The 19,235-nt window shown below is 44.4% G+C and overlaps 1 protein-coding gene across 1 annotated transcript in view; it reads left to right on the plus strand.

Moving 5' to 3' along the window:
- Nucleotides 1-3,011: 3,011 nt before the first annotated feature.
- The window catches only part of WIPF1 (WAS/WASL interacting protein family member 1), a 63,288-nt gene continuing 47,064 nt past the window's right edge, over nt 3,012-19,235 (plus strand). The window contains exons 1-2 of the mRNA XM_083154771.1: nt 3,012-3,069; nt 3,831-3,923. The gene's annotated coding sequence lies outside the window, so the exon portion shown is untranslated. The remainder of the gene's footprint in view (nt 3,070-3,830; nt 3,924-19,235) is intronic.

Genomic DNA, 19,235 nt, shown 5'->3' on the forward strand with positions numbered 1-19,235 from the left:
GAAAAGGTCGGAGGACGCGTACCGCCGCCCCTCGCGGGCTTGCTGCGCTCGCCACACTTCGGGTTCACGTTCATAGTGGGGGTCCATTTAACATTGTAAGCCCCCATTAGGGGGCTTATACAATTTATAATCGCATCGCATCGCATTGTATGGCATTGTATGCCATATACAATGCCATACAATTTTAACATTGTATGACATCGGGGGACATCGCAGAACATCGCATCACATACCATCGCATCCCTTATGGTCTGCGATGCGATGGGCGCCGTGATAATACACAAGTACCTAGCCCTGTATATATATATACACACACACACACACACACACACACATGTTAATCCCCCCTCCCTGCAGTTACCCGTTGACCAAGTTTATACTGCAGTTTGCGGCCTGTCTAAAGGGACCCGCCCCCCCCCCCCCCCCGAAAGCTTAATCCATCCCTGCATCAGAGCTTTAAGGCTCATACAGACGTGGCGACCAATGCTCCGTGCTGGGCGGCGGGCTTAAGCATGATTGCTCAGCACACATTGTGGGGCACCTGTGATGCTGAGTGATCGTGTTGAATGCGGGCGATAGCGCCGCTTGGGACCGAGCATCGCTGTTGCCAGGGGCTATACACACGGAGCGATCATTGCTCCATTTCTAAGTGTTCTAGTCTGACCTCTTAGAAAGAAGGCTGAAATCTCCCTGTTTGTATGCCCCTTCAGGGAGACTACTTGATCATTGCTTCAGTTACTGATCCCATGGATGGAAAGAAGAGAAGGAGGAAGTGGGTAGAAAGATTAATGGTCTGTCCTGGGCTTTGAGAAGTGAAAGTCATACTCCCATACCTCCCAACATGACCCAAATTCATATAGGGGACTATTTTGATTCTCCTGGTATGGGTTATGTTGGGATATCAAGTCGCTCATAGGTGTAACTATAGTAGGTGCAGGGGGTGCGACTGCTATGGAGCCTCCGAGGAGGAGGTGAGTGTCTGCCCCAGCACTGAATAGTGGGTGGTGGGCATGAAAATACTGCTATTGAGTCCCATGAGCAGCCCAGGCCTGACTTATAGGAGCTTACAGTCTAACTTCTGTGCCAGATATACATACATTACATACATAGGTCGTCATTATTATTATTAGTATGTAGCAACCAATCTACTGCTACAGTATCTATCAATTCTCTATTGCATCCAGGGCATAAAGTGGTCATGCAGAGGTGGGGGAACTCATTTCTCTACGCCACCTAATTACCCCCCCCCCTCCCTCCATTAGGCAGAGACAGGGCCAGTGGTAGGGTTTGTGGCGTCCCCCTGCAAGCTAGAATGGTTTCCTGTAAGAATTACTGTGCAGGGCCAAAGTGGAGGTTAAAATGTTCTACCTCACCATTAGAGGTGGTGGAACTAATTTGCACCTCGTTCCCCCTCACGTAAACCCCTGATTGCATCCCAAAAAATGATAGATCTAATTTGATTGGTTGCAGTAGGCAACGTCTCCACTTTTCTGTTTTAGAAGTGTTAGTAAATCTACGCTCATATCTGCACTGTCTGACCATCAGTTTGCACCACTGCCCATGCAAATGGGTATGGACCAACTGAAGGTCAACATACATTGTGTCGATCTCTGAAGGTCGACACAATGTAGCTCTGAAGGTCGACATGGTTTAGGCCGACACCTGAAATAGGTTGACATGGTTGAAAGGTCAACACAAGCATTAGGTCGACAGTCAAAAGGTCGACATGGGTGTTTCTGCTCCTAACTGCCATTTTCCAAATCCAGTCTTTAACTTGCCAGTAAGAAGCTGATTGGCTGCTGCATTATCACTGGTCACTTCTCCAGGCTAATACAGCTGCCCCAAAGGGGTCTGAATTAGGCCCTAAAGTGGATCATTTGCCCAACCAATCAGCTTCTTTATGTCATTTTCTAGACTCTGCTAGATAAATGAAAGCTGGAAGTTAATTAGTTCCCTATTTATTTTTCTGCAGGTGAATGGATGTTTCTCCCCCAATGTAAAAATAAAAAACAAGCACAAGAGAAGAAAGACAAATATTTAGGGTCAACGTTTATTTTAGAAATTTGGGCAAGGGAAGCTAAAACGACATTTATACAAAAGATCCAGACCTCAAGGGACCCTAAAGCTGGGTACAGACCTAAAGATGTATCTGTCCAATCTGTCTGGTGGGAACAAACATCCGGCGATGTATGGTAGCATATGACATCACCATTTGCTCCCAAACACTGAACACAGACCATGGTCACTCAGACGATTTGGTCAAAGCCATTTGATTTAACAAATTTATGAAAAAATAATATGATTTTTTTTCCATTTTCCAAATGGTGATTGTCATTAGCTTCCATACATTGCCACATTTTTGTCCTTAAAGCACCCTGATGGTCCAAGTTTCTATTATACCCATTATAGTCCACAGGTGACTTAATTAGTACCTCGGTCAATTGGATTTAACCATCTGTGCTGAGTAACCTTCACTGTTATGCTGGGTACAAACTGGTCTATGGCCCTTATTCAGATCTGATCGCAGAACAAATTTGTTCTCAAAAAGGGCAAAACCATGCTGGACTGCAGGTGGGGCAGATGTAACATGTATATAGAGAGTTAAGGTCCCCATACATGCTGCACTGAAGGTGGGGCAGATGTGACATGTGTAGAGAGAGTTATGGTCCCCATACATGCTGCAATAGCAGCGTGCAATGCGATGCACGCTCCCGCAGACATCGCATTGCGCAGTACAAAAAGTATGTGCTGCACATGCTTTTTGTACTGCCCGCGGATCGCATTGCATGCAAAACACATGCGTTGCAATGTGATCCACCCGATAACGCATTGCACTGCACACTGCTATCGCAGAAAGGCGTTTAGGAACCTCTGTGATGGGCCCTTGCACATTTTCAGCTTCAGTGCTCTGTTTCTGGACTTCTCTCTTAATGTATCATTGTCATCACCTGTTTTATACAGGATAATTGATAAGAAAGGTGCTTCAACACAGGTAATGGCAATCGTAAATAAAGGGAGAAGTCCGGAAACAGAGCATTGTGTCCCTTCTGAAATGGGTCATGTTGGGAGGTATGTATATATACCTTTGGTGGACTTGAACCGGGACCAAGTAAAAACTGGACCCAGACAAGATCCTGGAATGCCAGACCGGACATCAAACTCTGCATTCCGGAGCTTGTAGTGTCCAGTCCAGGGGGCCCTGTGATAGCTTTCGCCAGGGACATGGGTAAGGGAGATTACAGTCTTCCCATGTAGTCCAGACTGCTCTGGTTTTTGCGGACCATACAGGGAGGCTTTATTCTCCTCTCCCTGGTGACAGCTGTCACAGGAACCCCCCCCCCCACTGCCCCCCCCAGGACAGGTCACCCTCCCCGGACTGGACACTACAAGCTCTGAAATGCAGAGTTTGTTGTCCAGTTCGGCATTCCGGGTCCAGTTTTTACCCATACCCAGTTGAACCCAAGACCTCAGCGCTATAAGGTGGTAGCTACCTTTATGACCTTGTTAGTTTGTATATTTATAGTATATTTATTAAAACCCTGACCTCCTAACAGCTCTCAGTATTGGAGCATTTGGCACCTCAGCTATGCAGCTGGGAAATAAAACGGATACTTGTAAGAAGCTTGTTCCACCCACTATTTAATCTATTTTGTTACATATGCAGCAGCAGTAGCTGAACCTCATCTCTCATAGTGATAGAGTTACATTAGAGGCAAGCTCAGCAGCAGCAGCAGCTACATCAGCAGCAGCCACATGTGGGAACTGTTGCATCACTTCAATGTTTCCGGACTGAGGGGAAGTCAGAGTTTTTTTTTTTTCTCTCAACTCAGGGAGAAGTCTGGAAAACAAGATAGAAGGAGAAGTGCCGGTGCCTGGAGACTCAGAGGGGAGCACAGCAGAGCCACCAGCTTCCCTCCTGGCCAGTAAGTGTCTGCACACAGGGCACTGTGACCTATCTGGGGGGCTAGATGCGCTGTGCTGGGTGTGGTTTTTGGATACATACAGCCGGGACTGTCAGATCTTTGGCTTCATCCTTCTCTTTTATGGAAGTTCATTTGCAGATTGCACTGCCATGTCATCTAGTGCAAAGCATCAGCAGGCAGCTGGTATTCTAGCAGGTCCTCTGTAGTCAGCAGGACACTTGCCTTATCTCATAGGAATGGATCATAGAGGTATCAGCTTTATTTCCCCCCAGATGTCTTTTATCTTGTTCTTTGCATAATTCTGAATTATCTTATCAAGTTTATATTTGCACCCCTATATTAGTGAGGCATCGGTTATAATGTTATGGGGCAGATGTATTAAGCCTGGGACAGTGATAAAGTAAAAGGTATCGCACCAGCCAATCAGCTGTGTCTGAAAAATAACAGACAGGAGTTGATTGGCTGTTTCATGATCACCTTCCACTTTATCGCTTCGCCGGGCTTAATACATACATTGCCCCTATGTGAGAATAGAGGAAGTCAATGATCTTTTATCTCTTTTTGTTGTTGGGGCTGTGACCATTCAGTCTTTGCTGCAGTTGCCTACTTTATATTTACCACCGTTGTATTGGAATCCAACCTCCAGAGGAAAGTTTTTAAAATCCCATAAAAACCTGCTAATGTTTGCTTGACAGGGCATTCTGGGACTTGTGGTTCCGCCATAGTCAAAGCAGCAAAGGTGGTTATCTGCTTGACTTAAACTTTTCTTAAAAGCAATGAACTAAGGTAAGGTTTTGAATGTGTCTGGAGTTTGAGACATGATATATTACCCACTTTTGTTTTTTTACTCAGTTTCTAGTGACATTTGTTACTATAATGATACTTACTTGGTATTATATGTACACTAACAAAGCTTGACAGTTCCACATCCCTGGAGGCTCTGGGACAGGCAGCGGTACAGAAGTAGTCTCCTATTTCCTTTGTGTAGTCATGTGAGAAATCTGACTGAAACCTATATGTTGTGACTAAAGTCTGAGTGAGGCTTTGTAAGCCTAAGGGCTGTTTCACACAGTACGGTTCCTGCCGCACGGTGAAATCCCGTACGGTCAGGGAGCCGCGCCGCACTCAGAATTTTATAATGGCAGGGATGGCCACAGCCCGGCAGCCGTCCCTTCCAGTGGGGGGATCCGGCTGCAGCCGTGCGGCCGGGCCGTGGCCGTCCCGTGTGAATGGACACAATAGTGTCCATTCACAACTGCTGAGTGCGGCACGGCTCCCTGGCCGTACGGGATTTCACCGTGCGGCAGGAACCGTACTGTGTGAAACAGCCCTTAGGGCTGTTTCACACAGTACGGTTCCTGCCGCACGGTGAAATCCCGTACGGTCAGGGAGCCGCGCCGCACTCAGAATTTTATAATGGCAGGGATGGCCACAGCCCGGCAGCCGTCCCTTCCAGTGGGGGGATCCGGCTGCAGCCGTGCGGCCGGGCCGTGGCCGTCCCGTGTGAATGGACACAATAGTGTCCATTCACAACTGCTGAGTGCGGCACGGCTCCCTGGCCGTACGGGATTTCACCGTGCGGCAGGAACCGTACTGTGTGAAACAGCCCAAAGAGTGGCCATTAGGACAGATTTAGGCCTCAACTTTGCTAACTATGTTTCTAACACATTTTAACTGGCCACAGCAATGTTTTAAAGATATCCATGCTTAAAGGCCCATACACACTAGAAGATTATCTTTCCAATCTGGACATTTCTGGGAACAAATTACAATCGACCGTTTGCTCCCAAATGCTGGAAAATGGGCAAAAGCGGTCATCTGCATAAAGGCCCATACACACTAGAAGATATTGGCATCAATCTCGTTCCGAAAGGGACTTCTGAACGATATTGATAGCAATATCTTTTAGTGTGTATGCCTAATATCTTTAACAATGAGCTATAGTTTAGTGTGTATGTACTATATTGTTTGTCAAGGAGTTCCATTACATCGTTTGTGGTGTCTATTTCTCAATCTATACCTCCTCTCTTGGCAAACTAATCAGCTCTTTCGGATTTCAGTATCACTTGTATGCTGATGATACTCAAATCTATCTATCAACCCCAGAGTTGTCACCAGTGGTTTTGGGTCGAGTTTCTGATTGTCTCTCTGCCATCTCATCTTGGATGTCTTGTCGCCAACTCAAACTCAATATTTCCAAAACGGAATTACTTATATTCCCGCCAACTAAGAACAGTTACCATCCTGACATCTCCATCGCTGTTGACAACTCGATAATCTACCCTACCCCACAAGCTCGTTGCTTAGGGGTCATCCTCGACTCTGAACTGTCCTTTCTTCCCCACATTCAATCTGTCTCCAAATCATGTTACATGCATCTAAAAAACATATCCAAAATACGACTCTATCTCATACAAGACACTACCAAATCTCTTATCCATGCACTCATTATATCCCGCATTGATTATTGCAATAGTCTCCTATCTGGTCTTCCCAAGAACAGACTCTAACCACTGCAATCAATTTTAAATGCTGCTGCTAGGCTGATCTTCCTTGCAAGACGCTCATCGTCTGCTGATCCGCTCTGCCAGTTCCTCCATTGGTTGCCTGTATATTACCGTATTCAATATAAAACACTTCTACTTGCTTATAAAGCTATTAACCATACTGCACCAGCATATATCTCTGCACTTATCACAAAATATCTCCCATCTCGACCACTACGCTCTACACAAGATCTGCGTCTCTCTTCTGCACGGATCACTAGCTCCCATTCACTATTACAGGACTTTCATCGGGCTGCTCCCATCCTACGGAATGCCCTTCCACGCACAATAAGACTCTCCAATAGCCTCCAAACATTCAAGCGTTCCCTGAAAACTCACCTCTTCAGGCAAGCCTATAATGTTTAAGTTCTACATGCATAACCCTCTGAGGCACTTATGTATTATATAGCTACCCTTCTGGACTTGTAACTTGGTGGGACTGCTATGGTATTACTGGTGCCTGTCCTTGTGTTTCCCGCCTATGTCCCTATAGATTGTAAGCTTGCAGCAGGGCCCTCCTACCTCCAAGTCTGTCTGTTGTTACCCAGTTTGTCTTATCACTGTCTACTATTGTAAAGCGCAACGGAATCTGCTGCGCTATATAAGAAACTGTAAATAAATAAATATATACCTTTTTAGTTTACTATATATTCAGAACATGTTCAGTTATGTAAAGCTTGGGGGGGGGCATGTTCTAAACTTTAACTACTCTGAATAGTAGGGTGACCAATTCATCCCTTTTATTCCAGGACACATATATTAATTACACAGGTTCTGTGGCAGTTTAAATCCAGGTGAAAGCCAGCCACATAACCTGTGTAATTAATGTGTCCCGCATTAAAGGGATGAGTTGGTCACCCTACTGCATAGGCATACCTCCTGACTGTCCAGCAGGACAGTGTTGCTTATTGGACACTGTCCCGCTGGGAGGTATGCATAGGTTCTCCAAACTCTGTCCCACAAACAGTTCATGTGTTTCTGGGAGAGATGCACTAAGCCTTGGAAAATGATAAAATGGAGAGTGATAAACCACCAACCAATCAGCTCTTGTCTGTCATTTTTCAAACAGTCTGTAACATGGCCCTTTAGCTGGCCCTTTGAGTAGACCAGGACACAAGTAAAATATTTAGCTACACCTGTAGATCTTTTAAAATGTGTAAAGGTTCGCACACACACCAACAGATTTATCTGTCCAATCTATCTGGTGGGGACAAAAACCTGGAACTGTATGGGAGCAAAGGAAAACAGACCATGATCACTCAGACAAATTGTTTAAATCGATCTGATATAACCAATCCAAGCATATGTTTTTTGTTTGTTTTTTCTGTTGTGCTGCATTTTGGAAGCAAATTTTTGATTGTAATTTTGCTGCCGTACATTTCCAGGTTTTTGTTCCCACCAGATAGGTTGGACAGATAAATCTGTAGGTGTGTACCCAGCATTAGTGAATAATGAGTGAACTGTGCACCTGCCGGGTTAAATGGAAATTGAAAACTGTTTGGGGGTCCTACTGAGGACCAAGTTTGAGGACTACAAAATGTAGTTCTCTGCGAGAGTCCTAGCCTAACATTAAAGGCACATTGCAGGTTTAGTGGTGTCCAGGCTTAAGTACAAGTGGCTACATTGAATTAATTGAGGTACTAATTAAGTCACCTCTGCTCAAGCATGGATACCACTAAAGGTGGCCATACACTGCTGCGATGTCTTGCAGCAGTTTCCGGCCAGCCGATACCGCGCAAGCCGCCAGGGACGCATGTGATTCATGGATGCATGGAGGTTGGGTGGTCTGACGGGCAGCAGGTCCGACCACCAACTCAGGTCCGATGCGCACGGGACCATGTATAGGACCTGAGGGGACATCAAACTGACCCGATTTGATGGCCCGATTCGTCGAAATCGCCCCAGTGTAATATAATATATGTATATAATATAAAGCAATTGAATGATCTGGTTGGCCAATGTGTACCATGTGTAGGTCTGTGAACAATGTCGCTTAGACATATTGCATCAGCTGTGCAACACAGATGATGCCCGATATATCTAAAGATTTATAAGTACATAGGTGCCCCTCTCACCAAAAGATCCTTAGCAACCCCCCCCCCCCTTTCCCGTTGAAACTGTCTCCGAGACGGTGGTCATTATTGGAGGGACATTTTCAATGGTGGCAGGTGGGACTGGACTGTAGACAAAGACAAGTATCCGCAGGTCCAGGCAGTGGAGTAACATTAGCCCCCCACAGACCCCTAGTTCCCACGGACCACCCATTGCCTCCAATCCACCGCGGGGCTATTGCTACATTGTGTGCCCTGAGGACAGAGGTCGGGGGAAGCCTACATTAGACCATTAAGACCAATGGCTGCTGGGATGTGTAGTTCAAATACAGCTGGAGGGCTGCACGTTGAGTGCTCCTGCTCCAGACATATAAAATTGAGTGTAATGCCAGCAACTAACCCTGGGCCTGATTCAGGTTCCGATAGTAATGTGGCGTATAGTGCAAAGTACCGATGGCCAGTACTTTGCGCATGCACTGGACCTATACTAAGCAATAAGCATGTGCCGTAAGGTTCCTGTGTGTGACCCGATGCTGCGTCCTAGCATAAGGCACTAATCACTAACGCAAGCAGGAGGCAGAAACTAATATCATTCCCCTCCTGCTGCATTGTCATATTAGTGCATCACAGTAAGATGCAGAGATGCATTCTCCAACCATGAGAGTCAGCAATATGGGAAAGTAAGCAATGTGAATGAGAGATTTCTGGAGGAAAGGGGGATCGTCCTGGTAAAACTGGGACATATGACATCAGTACCCTTATTATGTGTTCTTACTCTGCATGTTGGGAACTCCACTTCCCATGCACTGGACACTAAACCAAATTACATCTTCACTCCAGGTCACCCCGGCACGGATGTCCTACATTACAAATAGCGGTCGTACATGTACTGTCCCAAGTCACTTGAAGTGAAGTGCGGATGCCGCTATATTATAATTAACCTGCGCTTTCTGTATCTTCCTGTAACCTCTGTAATGTGATACATATTGCAACCAGATCAGTGCTAAGTACTTGTAGGGGGCTGGCTTTACTCCAAACTTTCCAAATTCTCCCGTCTTCCCCTACTCTCCTCACCACCAAAATGTTAAAATGTGCCATGAATACTTTTATTCTTTTGATAGAGTGCCAACCGCTGCTGAATACTAAACAAAGTCCCTAATTTATTTAAACTGAAACAGACAAGAGCTGTTTGACAAATATCTTCGCTCCTGTAAAAATAAACCGTGTATGCGCACTAAAAATAGTATATGGGGGGAATAAAGTTTATGTAACAGTTAAAATATGTAAATGCAAGGAACCTGATTTTAAAAACAAGTCACAAAATTTTGCAGAACTGTGAAATTGCAGATTGTTGAGCCAAGCACAAGTATGCGTCCGAATTATGACTTGCTGTGCATGTACCATTAGAAGACACCCTCGAGGGCAGCGATCGGGAACCTTGGCACTCCAGCTGTTGCATGCCTACACATCCCGGCATGCTCTGCTACAGTTTTGGTATTTGGCCATGCTAGAACTGTTGCAGGACATACTGGGACGTGTAGTTCAAAAATCGCTGGAGTGCCAAGGTTCCCCATCACTGCTCTTGGATATTTCTATTTGCTGTTTACCCCTTTCAGACAAAAACCCAGCTCACACCAGGAACACTGAGCTTGTGTTGAAGACTAGGTTTTCTGTTCTCATTCCCTGTTCACATATGGGTTGTTCCCGGATTGTCCCCCTTCAAACTAAACCGGATCCCTGCCAATGAATTTCGTTTAGGCAATGCATGATTCATCAAGGAACATACATTTCACATACAAGCCGGGTCATTGATCCGAGTGACAGGTCCTAGGAATAACCTTGGTCACGGACCCGGCAGTGTCAACCCAGGTTAGACTCTTTTACAGTATCCAGATTGATGCATGTGCATTATGTCTGAAAGGGGTATTGACCATCATACCTTCATGCTGGGATAAATGTCAATACCCTCTAAATTTCTTATTTTTTATTTTGTTTTACATTTCCAGGGTTAGCTGGTTTAATCCCCCTTGGTGTAAACAATACATTTTGGTTCCAGCACGTAAATGTGTTAATAAAATGCTATTTTTGTCCTGTTGGTAGTCGATTGCCGGTTGGGGTGTCGTCTTTCTTCTAGAAATATTACCTTGCATTAATCTTACTTTGAAAGCCGCTTCTTTAAGTTTTCTTTGGAATGAGTTGTGAACCCAGCCTTATATACTGTTGCTTTATCCTTTCTTTAACTGGGGTCATCTCCGTAATGTAGGACACGCATACAGAGTTTTGTGCCTCTGCAAATAAACACGAACATGCCCATTGAGCAAGTCCATGGCCCATCTATGCAATTTTAAATGTTGAATGTTTCCTTAAGTACTTGGATGTTTACCTTTTTTATGGCCATCGTCATGGAGCAATCTTACATCTATTCATGGAAACCATAAAGAAAGATTTAGCATCCTGGTAAGATCTTTGTATATCATGGATAGGTCATATCAACAACATTTAAAATAAATATACTCTGTCTTTCTCTACCTTCTTCAGGCTCTCCCTATTTGTGTCACATCCTCTTTTCTAAAACCTCTTCAGCAAACCAGCTCTGTTGGCCTGGCCCAGGCACCCAAGAGTCCATCTTTGCATTCTGTTCAAGTAGGATAAAGCCTGTAGGTTAACTTTCAAAAATGACCTCCTTACACACTGCCATGTTCTCCACCTCTGTCCTCATGCACGCTCGCACAAATTGTGCTTACCTGTCACCCTAAGGTTCAGTTATGTTATCTTGGACTATTGTTCCAGAATATTTAATCTTGCTCCAAATCCCAAGCATATGTCACCTTTAAGGAATAACCCCTCTTTCTTTGCCCATTGGCTGTAGCATAATATTAAATTCTTATGGGACTTTGTCATTCCCTAAATGTTGCTGGATGCACTGTTGGAGTGGTGGGCCCAGGTTTAAAAGAATAATTTGGGCCCCACACCAGGTGGGTGACAGGGGTACAAGCTGCTGGTCTGGGCATCAGTGGGCCCCTTAGTCCTCAGGGGGCCCAATGCAATGCATTTGCTGCACCTAGTTCCGCCTCTGGCTGGATGCGTCCTGGGCTGCTTGTTTTATGCCGCTGACTTACAGATGTGTCCCCATACATCGTTGCTGCAGTTGCGCCAAACAGCCCCTCTTGGAGCGCCATGTTCTATGAGGCTCTGCTAGCGGGGTTTTTTTTTTGTTTGTTTGATGTATTTTTTTTTTGCCATGTGTCTAATGCTGTGTACACACGGTGAGATTTGACATTACATTTTGACTATATAGTCAAAATCGCATGCGGATCGCACAGGTTTTTTACCTTGCGATCCCGATGCGCGTTTCCGTGACTGCACAAACCCAGAGGGCAGCAATGACTATATAGTGCAAATCTAATGCAGATTGTATGACTTGTATGTAAATAGTACAGAGTTAGCAAAGATTGCATAGCACTCGATTCTTAAGTTGAATAGCAAGGGAATCTCACCGTGTGTACACACCATTAAATGCACCAGTAGACTGTACCGATCATTTGATGTGCGTCAATCTCTGAATCTATACATGAAGCGCTACAATGTAGCAACCACAGCCTTTTTTCCCAATACAAGTCCTGTTGTGCTCAGTATACAGAGTCTGTCACATACAATATACAAGTGCAATGTAACAAATTAATCCGCACAGTCTCCTGGTTTGTACTAGTTGCTTTGTGTTGCAAAAAGATTCCACAACTTTACACAGGATCTGGTGAATCATTTTGCACTGTGAGGCTAGATGCATGAGGGCACATCTGTAGACGGAACAAGGGACTCAACATTCACTAGAAAATGTATGCCTGCGTTTCATGGCTTCTATTCAGTGACCACTGTTTTCATGCAGAGCAGAGCAACGGTGATCACCAGCTTTCCATACTGACCCCCCCCCCCCAGTGCACAAAGATTAAAAAAAAAAAAAACTGTCAGTCCTGCAGCCCCTAGGCGAATCTGCTTTTAAATAAACAATATAATATTCGCTATATCCTTATTTTCGCATGTTTGCAGACACGTTTTGGAAGACCTACTTCATATGGCATCACCTCCCCTTCCTTATCACCACCCCACTATATCCTAGAATATTCTTTCTATCACATATGTGTTCCTGATGTCCACATCTTGGATGGAATCGCTTATTAATCAGAGCCATATAAGATTCTTCTGCCTGTACTGGGACTGTTGGATGGGAACAATAGCAGTGGAATGAAGAGCGCAATAAATTAAGAGGGTGCTGCCCACTATAACATCAAAGGGGCTACACCGTCCCCCAATGGACAAACTTATGCAATATAATGGATAGTGTGGTGCAACGCTCTTAAAAGATATTCATAATGATATTTATGGAAAGACTAAGTTTATTTGAACATGAAATACAAGCAAAAAAAAACAGAAAGAGGTATTGGTGGATACAAACAATACTTGGATGGTATGCTCTGATCCTGTAATCAATAATGAACATCAAGGGATCTCACCATGTGGAAGTACTGCGATGGGCTATGCTGGGTGGACAAGTCTGCAGCACCACCGCAGTCGGCGTAGGTGGGTGAAGTCCCAGCTGCTACATCCATACCTGTGCATTACTGAAAATTCTGCACCTTGCCACTAGAACACTTTTCACTGGACGCACTTTATTTGGATGACCTGGGACTTCACCCACCTAAGCCGACTGCGGGGGTGTTGCAGACTTGTCCACCGAGCATAGCCACATCCCATCTTCAATAGAACTCCCATCTTTGCATATACATCGTAAACCCCAAAGTGTCTCATTGTGGGTTTCACCTCAGTCTTGTTATGTTTAGAACTATATTTAGTGTAAGTTGCTCAGCCCAGTCTCCTGACGCATTGTTTTGGGACTGTCCCAGTCAGCCACCGAGTAAAGTTCATCATCTAATCTGCTTATTATAGATAAACCTGCTGGGCGTAATGGTAATTCTTTGCTGCTGTCCTTACACAGTATCGGTGCCGGCTCCTTTTCTCTTCATTATAGTGTAGACAAAATAGAAGTTGTCACTATTAGCTAATAGTGCTATGTGGTGTTTATTGGGGTCAAATGATTTATTTGTTTTCAGTATAGGTATTTTTAAAATGAATAAGGTTATTTATTTAAAGAAAAATAATCTTTTTATCATTAGCAATGTAAAAGCTGAATTCCGGTCTTTCCGTTCTGTGTGAGCTGCTCGCCAGCTGGTGCAAGTGATGGAAGGGTAAAGTGATCAGTAACTCTTAGTGCTCTGGGCTAATAATGATAAATGGGCCTTTATGTAGCGTGTGGGCCGTGGAGCACTACCTCGGGCCAAGTGCTTACACTGAGACTAACCTGCTTAACTCGTCACGTCTGAATATAGACTTGTACTGCACAGTTCCTTATGTGCTGGTGGCTCATCCCTGTAGTGTAATAGACATGGAGGAGGCAGCTGCTGAAGGGTGTCATCGGCGCATCATTTCAATTACCAGTCACACCCCGCAATGCCATGCACGGTGCCAGGGCAGCTGGGTGGAAATTGACAGCTGCATTTCTTATACGGCTGTGGTTTTTCTCTTGCCAACCACTGTAGTGTCCAAATATATTATCTGAATACCGTGAAAAAGATATTTTGTTCGGAAAATGTTCCCTAGCTCTTTCTGAAAATGTCCAGCCGGGATACGGTCACTACGTCGACATGGATTAGGTTGACACAAGCCGACATGTGCCGACAGGCGGTATTTTATGCCCTACCATCCACTAGGGCGTGGTGGGAGAAGAAAATAGTGTGCCCTGAGCACGGTGATGGGATGCGGTGCACTTTTATAGTGTCCATGTCGACTGTGTTGACATTCGGGACAAAAAAGTGAAAAACCCCATGTCGACCTTCACTCATGACGACCTTCGTTGGTCGACCTAATGCTATCCAATGATCCATACCCGTCCAGCCCTTTACATAAAGCAAAGTGGAATTTATTATTGACGCTCCTTGAAATTTAACCGAAACCTTGTTATGTGTTTCAGTTATTTCCCTTCGAGCTGGTGACAGAGCCACTAACCCATTATAGGGGTTTGGGCGTTCTATTGAAGATGGTATGTTGCTATGGGCAACCAATAAGATTCGACTTATCTTCTAGTGCTAAATTAGAAGTAGATTTGGATTGGTTGCTATGAGCAACATCCTATATTTAAAAAAAACTCCCATCTTCGTAAATAAAGCCCATGGAGGGGCATCTATGCGATCCCATTACTCATATATAAACTATAAAGACTCCTGTGCTTGAACAATATACCTGCTGTCGTGGGTCTGCCCCGGAACAATCCACCTGTGCCTCGCTTTGTGGGTATTTGGGAACCTGGAAATCTACATGGTGGAGTGAATACAACGTCAGACCTATTTCCACTTCAGGTCCCATCACATACCTTAAATATTGCCCGCTGTAGCGTCTATTATGATGTAAATTCATCAAGGCAAGGAAAACGTCTTTCTTTGAGTGGTTATGTAGGTAGGTGTCCCGCTGCACTGCTTGCCCTGTGGCCCATAAATCTGTTCAGATTGCACTGGTACTATAGCAGCATGTATTCTGCTGTTCTATCTCTTCCAACTGCACCTCATTACCAAGTGAAGAGAGGAAGCACTAGCACCAAGATGTAAAAGCATCTTGACTACCGGAGATGAGTGAACCCCTCCCAGCTATCCCCGCTCTGCGCCCCACAGCGCATCAGCCTAGTGCATTGGCCAACACCCCCCCCCCCCCGCCATGAGTGTTCTTATGTATACCCCTTTGTACTGGATATAAATCACCATGGAGAATAATAACCTCCAAATAAGCTTTTTAAAACTATCTTGTTTGAAGCTATATTTATTTGTTTCTTCTTTTCGGTAACCATGTACAGTATATGTCACAGGAACAGAAAGGATGTGGACAGTCTCACCTTTTTTTTTTTAATTCTTTTGCACTTGTTGGTAAACAGTGGTGATGGGTAGAAACAAATACCCCTTTCACATTGCACTTTTAAAACGGTATATTGCCGTTTTTTTTCCATTTTAAAACGTTTAAGGCTGCAATGTGAAGGTGCCAGAGTTGATTTACCGGTTAAAGTTAACCGGTATTTCAACACGGTTAAAAAGCAAAGTCCTACACGTTTTAAAGCTGTTTTTTTGGCAGTTTGAACAGCTCTATTTCAATGGCTTGAAACGTGTCCCTTGGGGGTTAAACGGGTTGAATGTTTGAATGGTATTAAATGATTTTTAAAACGGTTTTCACCTGCAATGTGAAAGGTCTCAAGGTTCAGACCCGTTTTAAAGTCCCATTTAAGAATACCGTGTCATTACCCATTTCTGCAATGTGAAAGCAGTAAAAGTCTCCTCTTAAAACCAAGAAGAAAAATATAGCTATAAACAACTCTCTCACAGGGAGACCTGTGTGTTTTCAGATGTCGCACCCTCATTTTCGCTAGAAAATGGGACTGCTTTTAATAATTTGGGGGTTATTCTTGTTCACTCCTTCTGGCAAATTCCTTCTTAAATGGACAAAACCATGTGCACTGCAGGTGGGGCAGATGTAACTTGTGCAGAGAGAATTAGATTTGGGTGGGGTTTTACTTCAAAGTAAGATCTATAGTGCAGTGTAAAAATAAAGCAGTCAGTATTTACCCTGCACAGAAACAAAATAACTCCCCCCAAATCTAATTATCTCTGCACATTTTACATCACACCCCCCCCCCCCCCCGCGATGCACATGGTTTTGTCCATTTAAGAAGGAATGAATGCAGCACATTGATGGAGAAATGACCAGTTTGGGGCTGATTCAGAGGTGGACCCTAAATACGGTGCTGGTGCATAAATGAGCACTGTAGGAGGCGTCTGTAGTTCTCACTGGTCCCTGCAGGCTCCTGCGTTCCACTGTTGCGTCTGAGGATGCAGATTTTGCTTGTTTCCAGGTCTCCTGTGTCTTACCTAAGCCAAGTGCGCCCTAATGTGTCTTTTTAAGGGGTTCAATTTATTAAAATGTTTATTGCAAGTTATGTCCACTTTAAGGGGGAAATTTCCTAAAACGGGAGTTCTGTTTCACATGGGATGTTGCTACGGGCAACCAATCAGATACTATATTATCTTCTAGATTTGAAATGAATAATAATGTTTTTTTTCGCTGAAATACCTCCTGTCGGCACAAGTCGGCTCAATAAAACATGAAAAACTCATGTCGACCTTTTGACTATCGACCTTCCCATTGTCGAGCTAATGCTTGTGTCGACATTCCGAGCCTGTTGACCTACAGCCATGTCAAAATATTTTATGTGTCGACCTAAGTCCGGTCACTCTTTAGCGGTTGATCTTCATTTTGGCGCCCATATACCCGCATAGGAACTGCTACCGCTCCATAGGGAAGAGAACACTTTGGGATTCATCCAGGCAAGTGGAGTGGGATGTAAAGTTGTTGCAGGCGTTTAAATACTACGGCAACAACAATTTGCACACGTTACCCGCAATTGAATTTAGCTGAACTCTGGTTAGGCCACCGATGGGTGTAATAAACACATGAACCCACTGCACTGTGGAGGGGGCCCTCCGAGAGTCAGCCCACGGGCCCTCGCGTCTATTCAAGCACCCCTGCATGGAACACTGTGGATCAGAAGGTACAGTATGTGTTCCCAGCGTGCTATAAATGGGTCCGGGGTCGATGACCCGGGTAACCCAATTACACTGCTCCTTATCCCAGGTCCTACCCATGTCCAACCCTGATCATTACCCGGAGTGCATTTCTGGGTAACTGGATCCATTTTTTTTTTTTTTTTAATACCCGTTTCCATTGAGTAAGAACCTGGATTGATGCCCATTTTGCAAGGCATTAAATGATATATATTTATAATAATGTTACTAAAGTCTCCCAATATTTTTAGGGTTTTTACACAAAAGGTGTAAAAACCTTTTCATTATGCAGTCAGGAGCTCAAAGTGTACAAAATGAATTTTACACAACAGACTAAGGGCCAGATTCTCTAAGCTTCAAAAGTGATAAAATGGAGAGTGATAAACAGCCAGCCAATCATCTCCTACCTGTCATGTCACAGACTGTTTTTGAAAAATGTCAGTCAGGAGCTGATTGGCTGGTTGTTGATTGGCTCTGCATTTTATCACTTTTGAAGCTTAGAGAATCTGGCCCTGAATCTGATAAAAAATAGTGCTAAGTATTTACAGAAGATGCCAGGAAAGTGGTGCACACAAGAGACAGAAAACGTTTATCTTTTCAGAACACAAACAGTCTTCTATAAAACACAAGTATTTTTGAACTTTACACTTTTTTAACTGTCACAAACAAGAAACGAAGAAGTTATTTCTGTCTAGCCGTGCATGCTGGGAACTATGCTTTAGCATTGGCTAGATATGCTGAGTTTTATGGCATCCCTTGGTAGTTAAACATGCTCATTTTCCTTTGAAAGCTAAATATTTGTCATAGTTACATATTTAGAGGCTGGATCCTTTGAAAACAGTATAAACCTATATTTCCATTGAAATTGCAGCGTATTTGATTGCTGTGGACTTTCGGCACTTGCCTGAGTCAGGATCTGGTTATGCTGGAGGCATAAACTTTCACGTGAGGTCCTTCTGCAGCTTACTCCATGCAACAATTGATCATTTCTTACTGCTTCTGCTGAAATTGCAATCTTTCCCACAGCCCCGTTTCCTTCCTCCTATGACTGTATCAATGCCATGTATTCCCGGGAGGCAGCTCAGGAGCTCGCCTCCTCACATGATGTCTGTTTTCACAATGATTTCATCCTTTGATGAAGTAAACTGAGTGGAGGATTCATAAACTGCTACGTTGCATCCCTGAGGTAGTGTCCCGTGACTCAGATGCTCTAAACTCTGATGAACTTAAGGAGAACTTTAACAGGTCATTAATGCATTTAAGGTCACCATAGGACTGAGAGGGGATAGAAGATAAATAATGCCCCCCTAATGCTATTTTAAGGCATCCATGTAAAAGACACTGGGGCAGATGTATTAAGCCTGGAGAAGAGATAAACTGGAGATAAAGTGGAGATAAAGTGAAAGGAGATAAAGCCCCAGCCAATTAACTGTGTTTGAAAATTACAGTTGGAAGTTGATTGGCTGATGCTTTATGTCCTTTTACCTTATCTCCGCTTTATCTCTTCACCAGCCTTAATACATCTTCTCCACTGGTCGAAATTTATTAACCCTTTGAGTGCCAAGTGGTTTTGTCAAAATAGGTGTGAAAATTGCCAAGCAAACATTTTCCTTCATCATAATGCCCTGTAATGTTTACCTTTTTTATATAGGAAATATAGGGCGAAATTTTAAAGGGATGAGAGATTCAGAAAATGGGAGTTTTGGTAAGAAATCTCGGTACTTGTGTAGTTTCACGGCGCCGCCGCGCGCACACTCTGTCTCAGAACTTGGCAGCTTGCCAGAGGCTCTGATTAACTGTGCGCGTGCCGCTCTAGCTCTGTCTGACTGTGCTCGTGCCGCTGTAGCTGTATTCACAGCTACGTTAACAGCGTAGCATCGGGCGGCAGCAGCGCGCTGCCCAGGCGCTGACAGGTCACTGTGGTACTTGTAGTTCCACAGTGAAATAGGCAGCGCCTGGGCACCGCTGACAACGGGGGGCATGTTAAAGTGGACACCCCGGCACACCGCTGACGTGCCGGGGCTTCTAAACTACACACCCCGGCACACCGCTCTAGGCGCT

This window comes from Crinia signifera, chromosome 7 (assembly GCF_055691185.1).
Source record: "Crinia signifera chromosome 7, ASM5569118v1, whole genome shotgun sequence".
In the NCBI taxonomy this organism is placed as follows: Eukaryota; Metazoa; Chordata; class Amphibia; order Anura; family Myobatrachidae; genus Crinia; species Crinia signifera.